Raw genomic sequence first — 14,493 nt, 5'->3', positions numbered from 1 at the left:
CATTGTATAGGTTTTCAAACCAGAAAAGGGGTTAGAGAACATACAACATGAGAACTTTTACTTTTCATTAGACTTCAGTCTTTAACTTACAATAGTTATATTCATTTCCATCACTGATGTTAAGACATAAGTTAAGAAGTGTGAAATAAAAAAGGGAGCACGAGGCAGCCGAGAAAGCAGTCTAATGTTTTAGAAGAGAGATGACGCTGCATTTGAACGTTGAGCTAGGGCATTAATGCATAACACACTATTCACCATCAACAAAAGTAGCAACAGCAAAGCTTCACCTTTGAGTTCAGAAAGTGAAGATTTACCTGGTGATTTTTCCTGGTCAGGATAAACATCTGTGGGCAAAAGCTTGGAGACCTAGACCTGGAGCACTCTGGAAGCACTATGTTGTGAGCGAAGTCTGCCTGTAATTCATGTCAGTGTTTAATGATAACTTATGACAAAAACTGTATCTCAACATAGAAAAATTGTGACAGCATTCAGCTAGGCATAATTTCTACTCTGGTTCTGACTAGCAATGTTGCTCTGATACTCACTGAGATACAGTCATATTCAATAAATTACAATATTATTAAAAAGTTCATTAATTTTAATAACTCAGTTCACTTAGTAAAACACATTATATAGATTAATTATCTCAAATTTCTAATTTAAAAATACTTTATTAATCTCAAAGGGAAATTAGTTGTTGTTGTAGCTCATATTATGCAGGGTTCTTTAAAGAGTCGTTGCAGATGTTGATGGCAGTGGGCAGGAAGGATCTCCTATAGCAAGACTGAAGTTAATTATGATGAATTTCTGTTTGCAGCTAATGAAAACATGATGCTTATGATAGCAATATTACATCAGAACAATAAAAAGTAAATTTTTAATACAGAAATGTGCATACTGAAGAATGTTTGACTGAACCGGAATAAGGCTGCAGGTCCAGATCATGTCAGCCCTAGAGCCCTGAAGGGCTGTGCAGAGCAGCTCTGCGGGATTCTGCAGCACCTCTTCAACCTTAGCCTGGCCCAGAAGAAGGTTCCAGTGTTGTGGAAGACAAAGAGACCACAGTTTTTGAGACTGAAGGTTTTTTGTGTCTCAGACAGGTTATCAACAACACAGGAGCACCACAGTGGACCGTGCTCTCACCGTTTTCACTCTGTACACCTCAGACTTCCGGTACACAACAGACTCCTGTCATCTGCTTGTTAAGTAAATATTTAGTTTGGAGCTAAATATTTAGTTTGAAACTGTGGCATTTATAAATGTATGTATGATATGGTGAGTATTGAAAATGAACCCCATTTATTTCTTTTATGACAGGCTAAATAACTGAAAATATTGCTGTCAATTTCTGACTGTGTAGCTTTACAAACGGCACCCCATACTCCCCAGCATGTGCGGGAAAAATAATTGGTGGTTGAACTTTAGTTTGACTTTATTTAAAGAGGGACAATGTGATCATTTGATGCACTGTACCAGATAAAAGCTTTTTGCTGATTCACATTTGCAGTCTCAAACAGCGTGAAGTTGAATGAAATAAAAGAAGAATCAAGGCAAGAGATTCTGCCTTGAGGATTTTTTCAAATCATTCCAGGACATATTCCAACCCTAGTAACAGGTGTGTTTTAATTTGTTGATCTCATTGGCTACATAAGTGATATGATGCTGCCTCAGCTTGGGGTTATAAGTAGTCTTGTATGTGGCAGTTGGGGTTGGAAAGAATCCTGCTAAACAACTGTATTGTTAAAAGTACAAAAAAAAGTACCCCTGTTGATATTCTGGAGGCTTCTGGTTCTCAACAAGTAAACCGGTACTGCTCAGTGTTTGAAAGTCCCATCACAATAAAAAGTGATTGTGTTGTTTCCATCTGCCACCAAGATCAAGTGGGTAAGTTGTTTTTCTTTTTTTCCACACACTTGATATTTGAAATATTTCAACTTACAAGCAGATGAAATTAATTCCATCTGACAATAAATAAATTTAAGATCCATTCTAGTTTTTAATGTTTGACATTTTTGCATATTGTAGGCTTCATAGCCATCATTTCAAACCTTGCAGTCATTTTTTTGTTTGTTTGTTTGATTGTAGCCATATTCTGAAAAGTTTATTTCAGTGGGAAGGCATTCATGATGCCTCTACCCACCTTGTTGTAGAGTAAAACTATACAATAACTTATCAGAACCAGTCTTTGTGGTTTGTCCTCCTCCTTATCCTCACCCTCCTCTTTCTTCTACGTCCTATTGAGAGCCTGTAATGAGTATTTTCCATTCAAACTGTTGATCTAAAAACTTAAAGCTTCCTTTAGTGTCCTGTCATTGCTAAGCCTGGTTGCATTTGGAAAAGTGGGTGCTTCTCCTGAGCTGGGAGAATTAATCCAGCAGGTAGCATGGTATGTATGTAAAGCATAGGCATGGGGAGTGGAGATTGACTGATGAAGCTGCTTGTCAAAATGCTTTTTGTTTAAGTTAAACCAGAAGCCCCATGCAATGCACAGAGCAGTTGGAATGCCAAGAATCTTCTGATAACTTAAATAGTGTGTTGCCAACATGTTCTTCTTTTACAGAATCATATATATATATATATATATATATATATATATATATATATATATATATATATACATATATATATATATATATATATATATATATATATATATATATATATATAAATATACACAATTGAATTTGCAATGGATTATGATGTGAGATTAGTCCAAGTATGCATGATGTTGTTCTGAATCTCTGACTGTCATGTGTTCTTCAGAGAAACATCCTGGGGGAAGAAACTGTCTCTGTGGCAGCTGGTTTTAGCAGACAGTGTTCTGTAGCGCCACCTGAAGGTAAAAGCTTAAACAGTTTGTCTGCAGAGATTTTAGCTGCCCTTCTCCTGACCCTAGACCTGCATAGGTTGTGAATACAGGGAAGGTCAGCCCCGATGATTTTCTCGGCAGACCTGATTGTTCGTTGCAGCCTGGACCTGTCCTCTTTTGTGGATGAGCCAAACCACACTGAGGTGGTGTTCTCCAAACGTCCACCATCATATCCACAGTCTTGAGTGGGTTAAGTTCCAGGTGGTTCTGACCACACCAGCATACGAGCCAGTCCACCTCCTGTCTGTAGGCAAACACATTACTCTACTGGATCAGTCCAATAGTAGTGGTGCCATCTGTAAACTTCAGGATTCTCAAGGAAGGGTCTGCTGAGGTGCAGTCATTTGTGTAGAGGAAGAAGGCCTGTAGTCATTTAATCCTGTGATGGTGTTATTTTTTGGGGGTATTGCGATGATGGTGGAGCATTTGCAGCAGGAGGGAACCTAACACAGCTCCAGTAACTTGTTAAAGATCTCAGTGAAAATGGATGCCAGTTGTTAGGCGCAGGCATTTAGGCATGATGGGGATACATTATCAGGTGCTGAGGCCTTCCTTGTTTTCAGGCCCTAAAAGAGCCTATTTACATCTTCCTCTGAGATCTTAAGTGCAGATAGAGTGCTACCTCAGATGAGAAGTGAACCAAGGTTTATTGTTATTGAATGTGCAGAAGGTCTTCACAGAAACGGATGTATGGTGTCACCACCTTAGTAAGTTGGTTTAAATCAGAGGCTGAAGTTTCAAAAACAGTCCAATCTGTGCCGTCAAAGCAGGCCTGTAACATCTGCTTTTACTCATCAATCAACTTTTCAACAGTCTGAACCACAGGTTTGGAAGCTTTTAATTTCTGCCTGTAGATTGGGATGAGATGGACCAGCGAGTGGCTAGAAAGTCCCAAAGCAGCCCTGGTAACAGCATGATATGCATTCTTTAAAGTAATATAGTAGTGTTTTTGTCCCTGGTGGGACACTTAATGTGCTTTCTGTATTTGGGAAGTTCAATGGAGAGGTTTGCTCTGTTAAAATCCCCAAGAACAATGTGGAGAGAGTCTGGCTGAGCTGATAACAAACCATGTTTGGGGGAAGAAACTGTCTCTGTGGCAGCTGGTTTTAGCAGACAGTGTTCTGTAGCGCCACCTGATAACAAACCATGTTTGTTATCAGCTCAGCCAGTTGTTTTTCAGCATCCGAAGTGAGGCCTTGAGGAGGTCTGTAAGCGCCAACCAGTACAAACGAGGAGAACTCCCTTTGTGTATTAAATGGTTTACAGTTTATGAGGTCAGGTTTCTGTAAAGCAGAGGGCGGCAGATCTGTGGAGGTCCGAGTTTTTACAGGTGTGGAGAAGCGTTTTGTCCATTTTCTTGGCCAGGGAACACACATTTGCCAGGTGGATTCATGGCAAGGTGCGTGTAGGCCCCGCTGTCGAAGGTTCACGAGCACGGCGGCTGCTCTTCTCCATCTCCACTGTCTCCGGCAGTATAGCCCATAGAGAGCCGCCACTCCGAAGGTGAAGCCTTGAGGAGGCATGTAAGCGCCAACCATTACAAACGAGGAGAACTCCCTCTGTGAATTAAACGGTTTAACTCCGCTGGCCAGGATCTCTGTGAAGCTTTCGTCAATAAATGATGGTGAAAAAATGTCAAGAGAAGACTGTCTAATGTTCAGAAGTTCCTCTCTGCTGAATGAGAAAGCACCAAAAAAAAAAAAAAAACACAAAAACATGTAGAAAACAAGAGAGCAAAGCTCCAAGGCAGCCATCAGTGGTGCCATCTTGGATCTCTCTTCTTCCTGTTACTCTTCCATAAAGAGGGACAAGAAGATTCAAAGACACTGTTGAAAGACAGCCATAAGAAGCCCCATTCACAGTTTGTGACAAGCCATGTGAGGTACAAACATGTGAAAAGGTGCTCTGGTCAACTGAAACCAAAACGGAACTGTTTGGCCTACAACCAAAGTGCTGTGTGAGGTTGATGGGGGGTGAGGGTAAACACAAATGTACACACACGTTTTGTATGTGTTTTATAAAAAAAAACTTTTGAAAAACTTGTATTGTTTTCTTTACACTTTTCCACAATTAAGCACTACTTTGTATTGGTCTATCACATACATTTCCCCAAAATACAATAATGTTAATGGTTTAAATGTTTTAAGATGTAAAAATATTTGTCTATGGCAGAGTGAATCAACAGTTTCATCATTAGAAACTGAAGGCTTGCCTCCAGCATTAAATATTTCTCTTATTTTCTTTGTTCCGTTTCTATTTTTTAAGAAAAAATGGTTTTGTTTGACTTGCTCTTATGCAATGTGTTATATAAGTAGATGGCTTTCCTGGTTTCTGAGCAGTAAAGTGAAAGTCCTTTGTTAAAAAGTGTTTGTTGAAGCTGGTGGCAGTTTTCCAGAGCTATCCCATCACTGGTAAATGCATTCTGGGGCAAGATGACTGCACACATCCTCAGTTTGAAAAATGCTGTTGCTGACACTCCATGAGATTAATTGTGTATTTATTTTACTTGAGGCTCTTTCAGAAACTAACTCACTCTGAATGCCGCATAAAAGCAGAATGTGTGTGTATGGGTGTGCATACTTACATTGTTATTGTAATTTGTGAGTGTGACTGTGATGCCTCATATTAATGTTGACAGCCTTGAGATTGTGATGCACTCACAGACACACATACTATAGAGTATTTAACAACTATGTCTACAGGCTATATTACCTTCCTAAACTGCACAGTAACAACAGACAGCGTCACACATGCATCAGCTAACACACAGGTACACAAACAATCTGAAGTAAGTGCAGACAATGCTGGTCAGTAACCCACACAGCTTTCAGTCTAAAATTATGTATTGTTTTCAAGAATGGAGATTTGTGTTGCAAATAGATTTGGGAACATTTTGTGAAACAATGTGTCAGATTTAAACAGGGATAAATGAGTTCTCCCAGTCTTCAGTCAGCTTGAATCTCAGTTATCCTAAAATTATCCGAATTCAGGAGCAAACATAAGGCAACTGCAGCCGAGACTATCGGAGTTAATAAATAGGTGCGCTCAATTTGTCTCTGAAGTCAAAACTTGAATTAGGCAATGAGGTTCTCCCTAAGCACATATGGACTAGTTAGAAAGGTTTTAAAATGTTTGAGGGTACATGCTGTAGCAGTGGAGCGTGTGACCATATACAGAGGCTTCAGTCCTTGACCCAATTGTCCCAGGTTCAAGTCCCCACGGCAACCTATGCTGCATGTCTTCCTCCTCTCTTCACCCAACTTCCTGGCTGCCTACTTTCAAATAACAAAAACCAAAGACCACTAGTGCCGAAAAAATAAATCTTAAAAAAATGTTTGGGTGTCAAAATAATTTTTTGTCAAAACGATTTACATTCCTTTTACCCAGATTCCACAGAATTTGCCAAAGTGACTGGAGTTTTCTTTGGCTGTACTGAACATAATGTTGTGCTGTGATCCCCCTCTATACCTGTTGCTGCACACTGCTTGTCAGCTGGCTGCAAGATGGCTTTTACATGTTTACACAAATAACAAGAAAGAGAAATACAGCTGATTGAAAATATTTCTGTCTATGTCCAAAGTTTTTCATGATCACATACCACATACGATGTCACGCTTCAAGCACGGATGGACACTGAGACCAAGCAGTGACTTTATTGATAAGTCTCTCTTGGTCAGACAGGCGATGGTCAGGTCCGGGTGATCCAAAGTAACAGCTAGGAAGGTCCAAGTTCTCCGGGTCAGACAGGTAGAAGATCAAAGCCAAGAAAACTAAATCAGCCAGGGTGGGGGCCGTTGGACTGGTGCAGGTCAGGCAGGCAGGATTACTGGACGAGGGAGAAAGCAGACAGGTTAGCTATCTAGTCAAACTTGACCTCGAGGTGTTACCACATAGGGTTACACGTCAATCTGACGCCATGCAGGAAGATATGTCCTTATAAAGCAGCTGCTGCAGATCAGGGTGATGAGGTTCAGGTGTGACGACTCATAACTAAGTCAACTCTGCTGCTCAACTTACAAATACATTTTCTTTACACATTTGGAGGAATTTAATGGAAAGAAAATAAACAAACAGGCTTTCCAGCAGTATAGGAATTATTTCAATGCGGAATTGTTTTTAATGCTTTTTATGCTAAAATTATATATGGGGCAATCCACTGTACAAGGGTCATTAACCAGGGTGGGACGTAGCTAGTTACATTTGCTTCAGTAACTTTCTGGGAAAAAAAGTATTCCTATAAGTATAGTAATAATACACTTGAGTCATATTTTTTGAAATAACAGTACTCTTACTTAAGTAAAAACTAGCCCTCTAGTTTCTTATATTTCACTCACTTCACTGAATGAAAAACAAACATGTTTTCTCTACAAATGCACAACACACAGACAAATAACTACAGTTTATGTTAAAGTGAGACTCTTTTTTGTTCTTTTGTTCTATCTGTTGGCCCTGCTGTGCCATGTTAAGTTCGAATGAATACACGAAAAATATTCTCACTGGAAGTATTTGGCACTATTCTAACATGCATTGTATTGATTTCAGTAGCTTAATGTTGTGAAAAAATTTGATTAGATTTGAAAATGTGTTTTTTCTGCCCGATTTTAGTTTCCTGTTCATGCTTTTGTTTTGTCGTCTTGTTCATGTTTTGTCAAGTTTGGTTTTCGGATCTGGTTATGCTTTGGCTTCATGTTTTTCTAGTTTGTGTTCAAGAGTCTCTGTTTTGCTCCAGTCACGTTTTGTTCTGTTAATTAAGTTTATTCAGTTCACCTGCTTCAAGTTAATCTGTCTCCTTACTACACCTGGTTTTCACACCATATATTCACACCTGTTCTGTTAGTCTTCGCGGAAACATCTTTCATTCTCATGCTCATGTCTAGCTCTCATCATGTCTAGTTCTCTAACCAAGTCTTGTTTTTTTTTTGATCATGCCATGCCTGTCTTGTCTGCCCGTTTGTTTTGTTCCTGCCTCCTGCTGAGTGTGAGTTTTTGTTATTAAACCTTTTTTTTTTCACTTACCATCACGCTGCCTGCTCGTCTGCATTCTGGGGTCCAATTCCAAGTAAACCGTGACAGAACCGTGACATATTGAGAATTGTTTAAATGCATTTTTATGCTCAAAAGAATATACATTACATCAATTTTACACATACCGAAAAAAATGCCTTTTTAGAAGCCCTATTTTTAAGAAAAGAGTCATGGCTAAAATGTTTTAATAAATAATAAATAAGTAAATTTAATAATAATTAGGAAAACAAATATATGCTGCAACTTCTAAAATCCTTAATGCTGAAATCCTTAATGAAAAAAATCTTTAAACTAATGAAATTGTAATAATTACAAATGGAAAACATTCAAAATGTCTATGTGTATTCTAAGTATACTTTGGGTGCCTCGAGTAAAGAAATATTAAATTCCTGTAAGGACAAAAGGTGGGATCTAAGCTTTCAGGAGTCGTGGCTCAAAACCAAGGAGAGGTAGGAGAACTGTCACACACAATGACTTCCACTGGAAAAATTGTTTTATGACCGTGTCGGTTCGAAGGTAAACTTGAATAGTGAGAAGTGGCAAGCCAGCCAAAGACGGAAAGCCTGCATTAATTTATCATAAGTGATTCCTTAAGTAGTTTAACCTTTACATTTTTATAGAATCACTTAAATCTCCTCACACTCAGGACTGATAATGTGGATTTCTCCATGTGATTTGTCTTTGCCAAAACTGTTTCAAATTAATCAAACTGCAGTCCTGATTAGAAAATTACCGCCACCAGATGGGCTCTTTCAATTATGTACAGAGAGACGGAAACAAGGGAGGGAATATAGAGGCGAATGTAGAAGAGAACCAAAGGTGAAAAGAGAGATACACTGAAGAAAAGAGGGGAAATGAAGGATGGAAAAGTGGCTCTCACTATAACTAATGGAAATGAAGGAGGAACAAAGGAGGGAGTTGGGGGTTTAATTAGATTAGATTAAGCAGTAATTAACATTGGACATTAATTGCAGAGTTAAATTAAAACTCTGTAAATCAGCTGATTAAAGTTATAGTTTAAAAAAAACACAAAAGAAGAATGTTCCTTCGTGCTGGAGGTTGGCTCATGTTTCTCATTCTCCTCACTTCTCAGAAACAAAATAAAAAACAAAGCCTTTTACATATTTCACTTTAATATTTTAAGTATGTAAAATAAACAGTTAAAGCTGCAGTAGGGAGTTCCAAGAAAAACGTAGACTTAGCCTCAAAATGTGAACAAGCACACCTTACAGGTCCCTCCCCATCGCTCCACACCGATCCCTCCACAGCTGCTGCGCCACAGTGGAGGCTAGTAAGCAGGGCCACCGATGACGGCGGATAAACGGCTATGACACATTCTGCGCTGGGAGCGAAACATCAACGATATGCTTTACATTTACTAAGACCTGCCCATACTTTCACTACAAACTTGGTCCTCAAATCATAAGCACAGCCCCATTAGTACGGACATTAGCTAAGCTGCAGCAAAGTGCAATCTTGAGCTTGAACGAGGTACATGCTGTGAGCAGCGCGCACACAAGCGTGATTAACACTGCTGAGACATTCCTCTGTCTCATATTCGACTGTCAGCACATAGTGACAGTTTAACAAATATGTCAAAAATACAATTTCACAAAAGTTACCTACTGCAGCTTTAAATCAGGAAACCCCTTAAAAAAGAAAGATGCAGGCCTGCAATTTATATCTAATTTATATAATTAGGATTTGAATAATGGTGAAGTGGAAGGACAACGATATACAGTATATTGTTCATATTATTTAATGTACATATAAAGATCTGAAAAGTGTGGTGTGCATTTGTATTAAGCCCCTTGTACTAAGTCAATGTTTGTCTAACTTTCTTTTGTTGCAGTTACACCTGCAAATCTCCTCTAACAGCTTTGCATCAGTGGTGATTGCTCTAAGACTGCAAGGAAAGCTCAGCTTCCCCTAAATGTCAAAAAATAAGTGATCAAATATATACTGTTGTGTGTACATGTCATTGACTAAATATGCGCTACAACGCGCTCAACTTTTGTTCAGAATCAGCTTCTTATCACTGGTAACGACACGGTTTTCCTCTCACTCATTCCCTCAGCTTCACAGTGCTTTAAACAGTGAGTTCAATAGTGAAGCAAAAATGCTGGGCTTTGTCCCGCCCATTGGACGCTCAGCGTCTCTGGGGGTCTATGAGGCAGCCTCGGCTGCAGCAAAACGAGACGGGTTATTGGATAAATGCTGGGCTTTGTCCCGCCCATCGGACGCTCAGCGTCTCTGGGGGTCTATGAGGCCGCCTCGGCTGTAGTGAAACGAGACGAGTCATTGGATGTATCTGGTGCGCATACGATAGTTTTTTTATATATATGTTTTCCAGGATGACAGCCAGTAGCTCATACAAAATTCTCATTTTGCACCACTTTTGCACCTGTTGACATTTGTGCAAGCAAACTTTGAAGATCACCTGCAACACACCCACTAATTGCATGTGCAATTATTTTTTTTTTTGCGCATGCAATTAACGCCCCTTTGTTAGGATCTTAGTAAATTAGGCCCTATATTGCCAAAAACATTTTATCTGTCTGCTTTTACATGTCCATGAACTTTGATGACATCCTATTAATCTTTAAGGTCCAGTTTGTTGATGGACCCACCGTTGCCAACAATAGCAACTTTAACTATTCTGTAAACATCTTCCACAAGGTTTTGGTGTGTTCATAGCTATGTAAGGAAAACCACAATTGCAGCCTCCACTCTAATTCATCCTAAAGGTGTTCAAGAAGGTTGAGGTTAGGACTCTGTGCAGGACAGTCATGGAAGTGATTGATTTGGTGGTGGGTGACAATAATATAGTGTAGCTCAAGGTCAGTCAGATTCAAGTTTTTCAGGTTCAGGTTTTCTTACAGGATTAGGTAGTATTTAGCTCCATCCATCCTCCCATCAATTCTGATCAGCTTCCCTCCTCTCACTGAAGAAACAGATCCCAACAGTATGTTGCTGGCACCTCTGTTTCACTGTTGTCTTGGTGTGTTCAGGGGGATGTGCGATGTTAGTGTTTAACCAGCGATCTTGTTGGAATTTACCGCTCTGACATACACATGCAGACAGAAACTCCCTTTAATCTTTAAGATATGCCTTGGGTCAATTTTTTAAAATGCTTTGCATGCAGCTTGTCAATTAGATATGTAGAATATTGGTTCATCCATCGATCATATGACTTAATGTAAAATTGATGAAAGCCAGTGGCACGCCTCCTTGATGTCTCTAATCTTGACTTTAAGTTGCTTTTGTATATGCCACAATAATTCCCTGTCTTCCTCCGTGGAGGCTTATTTTTCTTGTTTAGCAGTTCTTTCAGGTCTTTGGTGGTCCAGGGTTTGTTACTGAGGAAATATCTCACTGTGCTGGAGACAATGGTGTTATCCACACAGAGGTTTATATAGTCAGTTTCAGACTCAGTCATGGCATAGATGTTGTCACCCTGTGGCTAGCAAGTGCATTTCAGTCTGTAGCAATAGCCCCGCATGTCTTTTTCAGCTTCCTGTGACCATCTCCTCACAGTTCTCTTCAGTACAGGTTGCCTTCTCAGAGCAAAATAATAAAAAAATAATTTCTCATGACTTTAGAAGTTAGCTGCAAGGAAAAAAAAACTATTCAAATATTTTTTATTATTTTTTAGTCCTATCCTGAAAGGCAAGTGGAAAAAAAAAAATCTGTTGTTTTATTTTTCTCAGTGTGTATTTTTCTAATATCTCTTCTTGCATATTTATTAGCTTGACAGCTTGCGTCTACAACTGTGAAGACTCTAGGTGGGCTATGAGAGTTCCAGACTCAAAGCAACATTAAGTTGAGGTGCTGTTTTCCCAACACTGTCCAATTTGAAATAAAGACTTTCCCCAACTTAATCAGAAACAAGGTTTAATGAAGGATAGAATCTAGACCACATGTGATCCCCATACCCTAATAAGGAAGTTATTGAATACAATTAAGCAAACTGCTAAAGCCTAATTATCTTTTTGCTGTAATTAGTATAGAGTGTAGCAGTAATGAACATTAATGTGTCTGTATTTCCACAGCCACAATTCAGAGAAGCCAAAAATTGTTTCTGTCATTCAAAAATTATATCATCAAATCTTTAACTTTGCATAAAAGGTCAGAAAGATTAAGGCATCCGTTTTCCATTCTCTAGAATTACTTTTATTGAGATATAAAAATAAATCTGGTGGTGGTTTTGAAATTTCTTTTTTGATGAATAACAAAATGAGGCATTTAGAACAGAATTCTTTGTTGAACTAAAGATTTCCGTTCCAGGAAGGAAAGACATCAGCAATAACCATAGAACAAATTCTTAGTTGTCATCAATCTGGGGAGGATTATAAAAGTTATTCCGTGTAATATACTGTCTATATTAGAAAGTATAAAATGATTATAGGCAAGTTGAAAACCAATCTTACAATTGTTAAACCACTCAAAAATCCTACTTGATGAAGAAAAAAAAATGCAAAAACCACAAGAGCTCCATCTAATGGTGCGTTCACACCAAACACGATTTCTGTGAATTTTTCGCCTCATTTGTGTGCTTTTGCCCGCTTCACATTCCGCGTGAACTCCGCATTGGCATTCGGCAACAAGCGGCAACGCCATCAAATAGGAAGAGCTTCCATCTGCTGCTTGCTGGTTTCAAACTGAACATGCTGGACATGGATTTCACGGATAATCACGGTGTTTTACCTGTGGAGAGCCGGAAAACGCCGCCGACATCAACGTCCCTGGGTTCACCAGATTCTTCAGGGACGGGAACAGTTCGGAGATTACCACCACCTACTCCAGGAGCTGCGTCTGGATGACGGTCGAGTTCAGCGGTACTTCCGTCTATCCAGGACCCAGTTCGAAGATCTGCTGCCCCGCGTTGGGAGATGAATCGGCCTCCGGGACGCCAACTACCGGCAACCGCAGTGAAGCCAGCCCGAAGCCGGACACCGGACACTCAAGCTCCGCGGAGCCAGCAGCATCCAGCCCACGGCCGATCCGAGTCAGGCACCCAGATTTCGGCTAGCTGCTCTCTGTTGCTCCCTCTTCTGACGCGCGGTGGTTCACTAAGGACCGTCAATAAGTTTCCGAACCAAACAATCGTGGAAAATCTGAGTGCCTGAATCGGATCAACCGTGAGCTAGATGCCGCTAGCTTGAACATCCAACTTCAAACTAACTTCACCGCGGTCTGCCGGCGCTGTATCCCCGCTGCTGAACGCCTGTCCATCTGTCTTCGGTGAGTAAATAAATCTCAGCTCAGTAAAAAAAAAGCCGATTTTTAATGTCCACTTCTCCTAAATATAAGATATTTGTGCCTAAACATAACCAGGCCAGGTCCTTTCTGTACTTGTCTCAGTAAAAGTAATTAGTTGAGTCATACAACTCTGGCTTGCCGCACACCGCCACTATGATCTGGTCCTCCATCTTCACTGACAACCGCTTCTTCTCCGCTTTGGTCCTTCACCCTACGACACAGCCACATCCAGTCCCTGATTGGTTGACGCAACTCGAAAAGGAAAAAGTTCAGATTTTTCAACTCGTCCATCGCTCCGCTCCGCTTCCGCGCGGCGCCCTCCGCATCCTTCGCACCGCGCCGCGCCACTCCGCTCCTGAACGCGCCTCTACATAGGGATAACATGTAAATTGGCCGCTCCTTTCGCAGAAATCGCGTTTGGTGTGAACGCACCTTTAGACTTTACAGGGCTGAGTTTGTAAGTTGAACTGTGAAATGCAGTGTTTTAGCATAATCACAAAATACAAAGAGCAAAGACTGATGTTGTTATACAACTAGTGTTGTACAACTTGATGAAGATACTGATCAAATCCAAATAAACTTTAGCTAGGTTGTAAAGAAGAATCCTTCCTTAGTGATGTAAGGGATCAATTAGGTTCTATAAAACACAACCTAGTCACCTTCAGCAATTATTGTCGTGAAAAGAGACTCTAAAGACCTTGGGTTGGACATTGTTTTTTTTTTTTCTTCACTATCTCTACATTTTAGATTGTTGAATAAAAAATTGCGTCTTGTATCTCAGGCTGCAGGTAATTTTAGGACCCCATGCTGATCAGGGGAATTTTTTAAAGGGACACTTTAGGATTACATTGGGATTCTGTTAAGAGGATGATCGGGCAGTAAGGGTGTTGTTTATGTATTGTTTTTAACACTACTGAAGTATTGAGTATTTGCAAAATGTTACAAAATAACAAGAAAGATATGAATCAAGTGTTGCTGTATAGGTGGCATTTTATTCAGTCAGAGGAAGTTAAGCTACTCCTGAGCTATGTCCAAAGAAAGAGAACCACACAGGTTAGCAAGTATAAGTTGTAATTGCCATCTTTTTCTTAAGCGCCTGTGGCAAAACAAGGTTCTTCATCTTCATCTTTGGTGGCCACTTGATTGTAGCTCACCTGGTAATGACTTTATCAACCGTAACATCCCCTCGAAAACAACTTTTTATGCCATGCTGTGGTTTGCATGGTAGTTTGAATTCCAACGCCTCCTGGCAACAAGGCATCAAAAGGATTGTGGCACATCCCTCTAGGAAGAGATCCAGAAAATCATGGGGGGGGCCTGTATATCTTTTCTGGCCT

At 40.0% G+C, this 14,493-nt stretch overlaps 1 long non-coding RNA gene across 1 annotated transcript; it reads right to left on the bottom strand.

Annotated features, from left to right (window-relative positions):
• Positions 1–237: 237 nt before the first annotated feature.
• Positions 238–12,662, bottom strand: LOC124860149. Its single transcript, XR_007036280.1, has 3 exons — positions 12,602–12,662; positions 6,468–6,695; positions 238–413 (listed from the first exon to the last, which is right to left on the bottom strand). It is a non-coding gene; the product is annotated as an uncharacterized LOC124860149 (long non-coding RNA).
• Positions 12,663–14,493: the final 1,831 nt, after the last annotated feature.

Source organism: Girardinichthys multiradiatus, chromosome 23 (genome assembly GCF_021462225.1).
Source record: "Girardinichthys multiradiatus isolate DD_20200921_A chromosome 23, DD_fGirMul_XY1, whole genome shotgun sequence".
Taxonomy (NCBI): Eukaryota; Metazoa; Chordata; class Actinopteri; order Cyprinodontiformes; family Goodeidae; genus Girardinichthys; species Girardinichthys multiradiatus.
This window is presented reverse-complemented; position numbering and strand designations above follow the sequence as displayed.